Source organism: Pyrus communis, chromosome 9 (genome assembly GCF_963583255.1).
Source record: "Pyrus communis chromosome 9, drPyrComm1.1, whole genome shotgun sequence".
Lineage (NCBI taxonomy): Eukaryota > Viridiplantae > Streptophyta > Magnoliopsida > Rosales > Rosaceae > Pyrus > Pyrus communis.
In genome coordinates, this window is record NC_084811.1 from 11023522 (window position 1) to 11031852 (window position 8331).

Genomic DNA, 8331 nt, shown 5'->3' on the forward strand with positions numbered 1-8331 from the left:
AATCAGGTATAAACCGAATGAGACTAATAAGGATATAATGAAGTCATGAAAGTAATCAAATGTAATTTAACTTTGATTACTTTTTCCTGTTCTTAACTATTCTTTAGAGACATGTTTGAACATTTGTTTATATCCAGAAATTGAATTGGTCGAACTTTTTGGCAAGATTCTGATGCAGTGCAGGTATTGAATTTTACCCATATCATTCCCAGATGCATCAAAACGAAACTTAGATTATATTTTATCACTAAAACTTTGCTTACGAGCGACATAATTAACGTCTTGTTTTTCACTTGAGTAGTATCTGTTCAAATTTTCTCATGTGATGTTCTTGAACAAATGCCCTTCCACTTTGGCAGGATTGCGAATTCAATTCAATCATGTTACGATGCTAACTGATTTTATACACTAAGGGGACGTTTGTTTGCCCTTACTAATTGTCACTGGACTAGATTGGACTAACTATTAGTCCAGTCCGTTGTTTGTTATCATGCGGGACTACACTAAAGGTTTCACTAAGAGGTCTTAGTGAGGGCCCCCCAAAGACTACGGGATTGCTAGTCCCGTCTCCCTCTTCTGCAAGCAGTGTCGCGCAAACCCGCATGAGTAGCATCAACCTTCCTTTCTCCATTCACCAAACCAAAAATGGTTGTCGCCAATCTCCATCGTCCCGTAAACCCAGCGCCCTTTTGGCATCTGGGTCAGTGATTTGGGGTCTTTGGCCATATGGGTTGACCTGAACGACAGCAAAAATGGGTCTCATGGTGACCCAAATTCTTTTGCCGACAGCAAGATTGAAAACTTTAGCATGGGTGCAGTGACTTGAGTGATTTTTCTTGACCAACTGTGATTTTCCCTGAAAATACAGATACCAAATCTGAAGAAAAAAAGAAAAAGGAAATACAAAGAGAGCGATGGGAGATGGGACAATATACATAGGTGAAATGAGAGAAAAAAAGGGAGGGGAGGGAGACGAGGATGATTCTAGAAAAAAATAATATTAATATATAATAAAATATTAATTGATATATATTAAATTAATATAATATTGCAGTCCTGCTTCTTAGTCCGACATTGTACCAACACTTCACTAATTCAATCTAGCTAAGTCTATTCTAAGCCAGTTCAGTCCGAGATAGTTCGGTGCAACAAACGCACCCTAAACTCGACATTGCACGTTCAACAGCTTTAGAAGACGATATACCAACAACAATTGTAAGTTGCTTGACTAAGGATGTTTTAAGTATTGGGAAAATATGATTTCATTGATTAAAGAAATAAGATTACATCTTGAGTATATATACAACTCATTTACGCGCACTAGTAATGAAAGCTCACTCTAACTAGCCAAAACTAACATAACCCAAAATAACAAACTTAACAATATCTAAGTATCATTAACATAATCTTTTACAATATTCTCCTTAACATCCCTTGTCAAACTGAGCTGAGATTTTCGAAGAAAAAGTTTGTCTCAAAAAAGATTGAACCTCAACTTGGATAGAGCTCTAATACCATATTGGGAAAATATGATTTAGTGATTAAATAAAAAGAAAGAGTAGAATTGATTTAGATGAGAATATTCTGATCATTTTCAAATCAGGCCATGTATTTTAGATTCAGTGTTGAGATGCGATTTCTAGAGGCATCAAGAAGAAATTTACGCAGAGCAGTCGTCGATCCATCGATGATGTCGGTGAGATTGTAGTGGTGGAAAATCGGAGAAAACAAGGTACTCTAGATCAAGTAATTTGTAGTTGTGAGCTTGATGGGTGTTAGTGTGAGTTGACATAATTCGAAAGGAATAAGATGAATACATTGGAAAAGTTTTTATGAGAAAAATAGCTACTATTCTCTCTGCAAATCACAGAGGAATTTCACTGATTTCATTTATTGCATTTTTATCTCTCTCTCTCACGCAAGGCATGCAAGAGGAATAAAATAGTTAACAAAGCTTAGCTGGATCATTCCTTCTAGAAACTAATCACAGTCACTCTCTAGCTAATGGCTAGGATCATTACACGTGGCATTCATGGTCTTACATATTTTGGTCTTACACTCGGCAATTCTAAGCACAAGTGGATACACAATTAAGTACAACATTATTTACTAATACTAATAAGCTCATGGCATATGGTTCAACACTCCCCTTTAAGTTTCGAGCTGATTTGACTCCAAGCAAATCTCTGAGATAGTTGAATCGATCCTTAGCCAATGACTTTGTGAAGATATCTGCCAATTGCTCTTTTGTAGGATAGTAAACCAGATCAATGATTCATTCTTACAAAGCATCCTTGATGAAGTGAACCTTCGATCAATATTCTTAGTCTTCTGGTGAAACACAGGATTCTTTGTGATAGCAATTGCAAACGTGTTGTCACACTGCAATGGAGTTGCTTCAGTTTGAAGTTCTCCAAAATCCTCCAGCACAAACTTAAGCTAGATTGCTTGTGCAGTCGCCTCTGAAGCACTAATGTATTCTACCTCAGCAATTGAGAGTGCTACACAGTTTTATTTAACTGAAGCCCAAGAAAAAAATCCCACTACCAAAAGAAAAAGCATACCCTGAGGTGATCTTGCTATCATCCACTAATCCTCCCCAGTCACTATCACAGAAACCAATCAACATAGCATTTCTACCTTTCACATACTCCCGACCATAGTCTAGTGTTCCTTTAATGTACCTGAGGACTCTGTTGGCAGTTCCATAGTGTTTGTTTGTAGGGCAATGCATAAACCTAGCAAGCAAGCTTGCTGTATACATCACATCGGGTCTTGTAGCAGTAAGATACAGCAAACTCCCCACAATCTTTCTATATTGTTCTTCATTTGCTGAACCACTTCGATCATCCTTGCTTTACTTTTCAGTTGCTACCAGTGGTGTAGTCACAAATTTGCATTCATTCAACCTAAATTTATTCAACAGAGAAAAAACATACTTCTTTTGGTGAATAAAGATGTTGGAGTTAGTTTGAATGACTCCCATTCTTAGAAAATGGTAAAGTAGACCCAAATTCGTCATCTCATATTTCATCATCATGTCATCTTTGAATTCTTTCAACATCTCGATGCTACTACTTGTGTAGACAATGTCATTTACATAGATAGAAACAATTATGGTATCTTCTTCTCCCCTTGACTTGATATACAGTGTTGGTTCACTAAGACTCTTTCGAAAACCACACTGTGAGAAATATGTATCAATTTCTCCATACCAGAGGCTCTAGGTGCCTTTTTCAGTCCATAGAGGGCTTTATGAAGCCTATACACTTTATCTTCCTTGCCTTGCACTATAAATCCTTCTGGTTGATCTACATATACTTCTTCCTATAGTACTTCATTTAAGAAGGCAGATTTAACATTAAGCTGATACAATTCTTTTGAGCAGCTAATGCAATGAGGGTTCTGATAGTGTCCAGTTTAGCCATTGGAGCATAAGTTTCATTATAGTCCAAACCAAGTTTCTGAGCATAACCTTTGGCAACTAACCTTACCTTGTTCTTTAAGACTGTGCCATCCAGATTCAATATGGTTTTATAAACCCACTTAACCCCAATAACAGGTTGCATTGTTAGTTTATCAACTAATTCCCATGTGCCATTCTTTTTAATCATGGTCAACTCATCATGCATTGTTTTTAACCAGGTTTCATCTTGAGCTTATTCTGCATATTTTTCTGGCTCCATAATACACAGATTGCATTGAGCAAGAATATCATCAAGATTTTTCCATTTCAGAGGTGTGTGATCATAAGCTTGAGTGCTCATTTCATCTTTACTTATACTTTTTGAAGATTCATCTGAAATTAATTGAGTGTTGATGTAGTTAGAATCAGTTGAACATATGTTTTCCTCGTGTGGAGATAGAGACACATATGGTGATAGAGTAGTTTCACTTCCACTAGCTTCAATTTTGGGACACACATTAAGTTGCTTCTCAGCATCAAACATTGTCACAGATTGTTGAAGATATTCTTTCCAATTCCATGAGGCTTTTTCATCGGAGACAATATCTCTTGATAGAATAAGTTTCTTGGAAATTGGATCAATAACTCTATATCCCTTTTCATAGGTTGCATAGCCAACAAACACACCTTTGGTGCTTTTTGCATCTAGTTTTGTCTTTGCTCAGTAGGCACATGTACATAGCACAAAGAACAAAGATCTTAAGATGTGCTATACCTGGTTTTTTGCCACTATAGGTCTCAAAAGGGGTTATATTTCCAAGTGCTCTTGCAGGACACCTATTTAGAATATATACAACTGTGTGCACAGCTTCTGCCCAAAGAAAGTATGGCAAACCCCTGTCATGGAGCATTGCTTTAGCCATTTCAATCACAGTTCTATTATTCCTTTCCACTACTCCAATCTGTTGGGGAATATAGGCCTTTGTAAGTTGCCTTTGGATTCCTTAAGTTTCACAGAACTTAGAAAACTCAGATGATAAGAATTCTCCACCTCTATCACTCCTTAAACATTTAACTTTGAAGCCACTTTGCAGTTCCACCATTGACTTGAACTTTCTAAAACAATTGAATGCATCAAATTTATTTATGAGAAAATACACCCAAATCATCCTTGTACAGTCATCAATGAGTAACATAAAGTATCTGTTTCTAGCTATAGATGCATTCTGCATAAGACCACATAAGTCAACATGAATAAGTTTCAGGGGATAATTTGCTTTCCATGCCTGTTCTTTTGGAAACAATCCCTGTGTTGTTTTCCAAACTGACACCCTTGACACACCTAGGTTGTTTCTTCCAGATATGGAAGACCATGCACCATATCTTTCTCTCTAAGTTGTTTAAGCCCCTTGAAATGTAAGTGACCTAGCCTTCTGTGCCAAGTCCAAGTAGAATGGTCTATGCTAGCTTTCAAAACAAATTGATTGGTTTTCAACAGAGAAAGAGGATAACATCAATTTTCCTTCATCTTAACCTTGATGACAATATTGTCAAGTGAAGGTCCATCAAATACACTACACATGCCTCCTCCAAACAATAGATAATATCTATGCTCATCCATTTGTCTAACACTCAGCAAGTTTTCTTTCAATCCTGGCAAATGCATGACTTCTCTAATGTACTTCTTCCCTTTGTTAGTGTCAATTTCCAATGAACACATTCCAACATCATTTATTAACACACCAGTAGGCATTTGCACCTTTCCAGCAACATTTGTTCTTATATCAACAAAGAGGTTAGCATTTCCTATCATGTGGTTGCTACAACCATTGTCTATGTACCAATTACCATTAACATTTGTCTCTGAGATTGCACTATTCGCATAGAACGGATTCCCTGTCACTTCCACTTGGTTTGCAGAATTTGCCTTTTGCACAATCTTTCCTGCAGTGCATTCTCTGACCCAATGACCAAATTTATCACAATTATAACATGTTGGTTTCCCGTTATGCTTACACTCTCCAAAATGAAACTCAGAGCACACTGTGCATTGAGGTTTTCTACCTGCTTGACCCATAGTCTGTGATGAGTTCAAATTCTATGTAGGTGTGCCAAATGGTTTTTGTTGAAACCTTGGCTTTGAATCCCATTTCTTACCCCTTGCATTCCAGCTTTTCTGTGCCTAGTAGTTACTAGATTGTGTATTACTCTTATTTTGTCCATTACTCATAGATAAGGAGGCAAATGCCTTCTTAGTTACATCAGAAGAGTGTAAATCAAAACATTGCTCTTAACTTTTCAAAATTGCAATCACTTCTTGTAGCTCAACAGTTTCAAGGCATTTAGTATTTTCAATCACAAGACATATAGGATCATAAGCTTTACTCAGACTAATTAACACCTTTTGCACTAATCTCTCATTTGAAAGTGTCTCTCCAAATGTTTTCATTTGATTGATTATCTCATTTAACCGAGTAAGATAACTAGACAAAGATTCACCATCTCGCATCCTAGCATATTCAAACTCACGCTTAAGTTTTGAAGTTTAACTGATCGTATCTGATCACCACCATGGTATTCACCATACAACAGATCCCAAGCCATTTTGGATGAAACTGCGTTGGTGATTCGAGGGAAGATTTGATCGGACACAACATTTTGAATAATCCCGGGAGCTTTAGCATCCTTCATGAGCATCTAGCAGTCTATTCATCATCGTCATCAACTGTTTCAGCTTAATCAACCTTCTTCTTCTTCTTCGAATCATCCGGGAGTGTAATCCCTTTCTCTACCAATTTCCACAGTCCATGTGACTTGAAAATCGTTGTCATGGTGATCTTCCAGAACTTGTAGTTCTTGCCGGAGAAGATCAGAGTTCGAACTTCTGAACTTCCAGATCTGGCCATTGTGAGCTCTGATGTATCAAAAACTCATGGTTTTTTTTTAAATCACCCAATGAACTCCGATTATCTCTATCATACTGAGATGAGCTTTGTTGAAGCTCGGTTTCCCTAGTTCCGGCGACGTTTCAATCTTACAGTTTACGCCCAGCTAGAGAGAATCAAACCTGGCTCTGAGGCCATGTTAGTGTGAGTTGATGTAATTCGAAAGGAAGAAGATGAATGCACTGGAAAAGGTTTTATGAGAAAAATAGCTGCTATTGTCTTTGCAAATTACAAAGGAATTTCACTGATTTCATTGATTGCACTTTTATCTCTCTCACACACACAAGGCGTGCAAGAGGAATAAAACAGTTAACAAAGCTAAGCTGGATCATTCTTTCTAGAAACTGATCACAGCCACTCATCTAGCTAATGGCTAGGATCATTACACATGGCACTCATGACCTTACATATTTTGGTCTTACACTTGGCAATTCTAAGCACAAATGGATACACAATTAAATACAAGAGTATTTACTAATACTAATCAGCTCATGGCTTATAGTTCAACAATGGAAACCATAGATCCAATATTCTAAATCGTAATAGAAGAGATTGAAGTAGTATTAGAGGTGTTAGGGCTTGGATTCATGGTTGGACAAGGATGAATCTAAGCTGTAGAATCAGATGAATGAGAAGCAGGTGGCCATTTCCAAGACCTAGGGTTTGTAGAGGCAAGCAAAGGATGAAGATCCAATTGAAGAGGATGAAAATTTGAACTAGAGAAGGAGGGAAGCGTGATTTGGATCGGGTTGCTAAACAGAGGCAAGTGATACCATGTTAGAAATATATGATTTCATTGATTAAAGAAATATATAACATTACATTTTGAATATTTATACAGCACATTTACACACAGTAATAATGACAATTTCCAAGTCTTATCTTTAACAGATTAATTTACAGTATTCCCCTTAATATTAAGAACCCCTTAAAGCCTAAGATTCCTCCAAACTATGGAGCATAAAGCAAGCAAGATTGTCAACCTCGAGCGCCGTGACTACTGCAGATGGAGGACCACGGCGACGCCTCTGCTCCATCTCTTTAACTGCATCAGGGTTCCCAGAAAGCAGTGTTCCAAAGATCCATCAATCCGGTTCCGAACCCAACCTTTCAAGTCTAATTCAGTTGCATTCCCCACAGTTCAGTCCCCGTAAAGCACACCCTGCACTCTCCCCTTTATCACCAGCCTCACCTGCACATCCAAAACCAAAAGCCGATTACTTAATAAATAAAAATTCCATTCACAACTGTAAATTAAGAGACACCCATCACTTTAAACTGATAAAAATACTAAAGATCAAAATTTTACTTTGAGAATAGGTAACCATTAAATCAAAGATGAAAGAGGAGGTGGACGAGGTCTGCGCAGAGAAAAAAGATGAGGACGAGGAAGAAGAGGAGGATAGCAAAGCGAAATAGGAGAAGGAAGAGGATGACGGAGAGGATTATGGCGATTGGGGACGACGAGTCTAAGAGCAGGAACACCGGCATCTGATCTGATGGATGGTTGTGGCTCCGACTTCGAGATGTGAAGAATGTCAATGGCCTCCGTCGGATTGCTTATGCCATTCAATTTTCTTTGCGTTGAATATTTATCCATGTCACATCCAGTGTGCGTGTGTTTCTTCAGTAGGTTTCCTAATAATTCCGCCCATATTTAGTACAAGTGGAGATCTTGGGTCGTTTTGCATTTGCAAATGATGATGCCTCCGACTCTGAGGGACCATCAAGTTTGATTTCAATGCAGTATTTTGTTACTTCAGGCCCAATTAAGTTCCTCCGACTAAAAGAAAATTGAAAGGTAAATAACTTCAGCACTTTCCTTTTTAATTTTTTTTTTTTTTGCTTGTTTTCCTTTTTTTTTTTTAAGGAATTTTAACAAAAAATTTTTGGTATTGTTCACTTTAATAAAAAACTATATTTTTACACTAAAAAGTCAATCTTAGTACTATTTATTTTATTCTTATCGTTAAAAGTCAA

General features: G+C 37.4%; 1 long non-coding RNA gene across 1 annotated transcript; it reads right to left on the reverse strand.

Moving 5' to 3' along the window:
• Positions 1–7126: 7126 nt before the first annotated feature.
• Positions 7127–7991, reverse strand: LOC137744040 (uncharacterized). The gene is made up of 2 exons (XR_011069576.1): positions 7661–7991; positions 7127–7543 (listed from the first exon to the last, which is right to left on the reverse strand). It is a non-coding gene; the product is annotated as an uncharacterized lncRNA (long non-coding RNA).
• Positions 7992–8331: the final 340 nt, after the last annotated feature.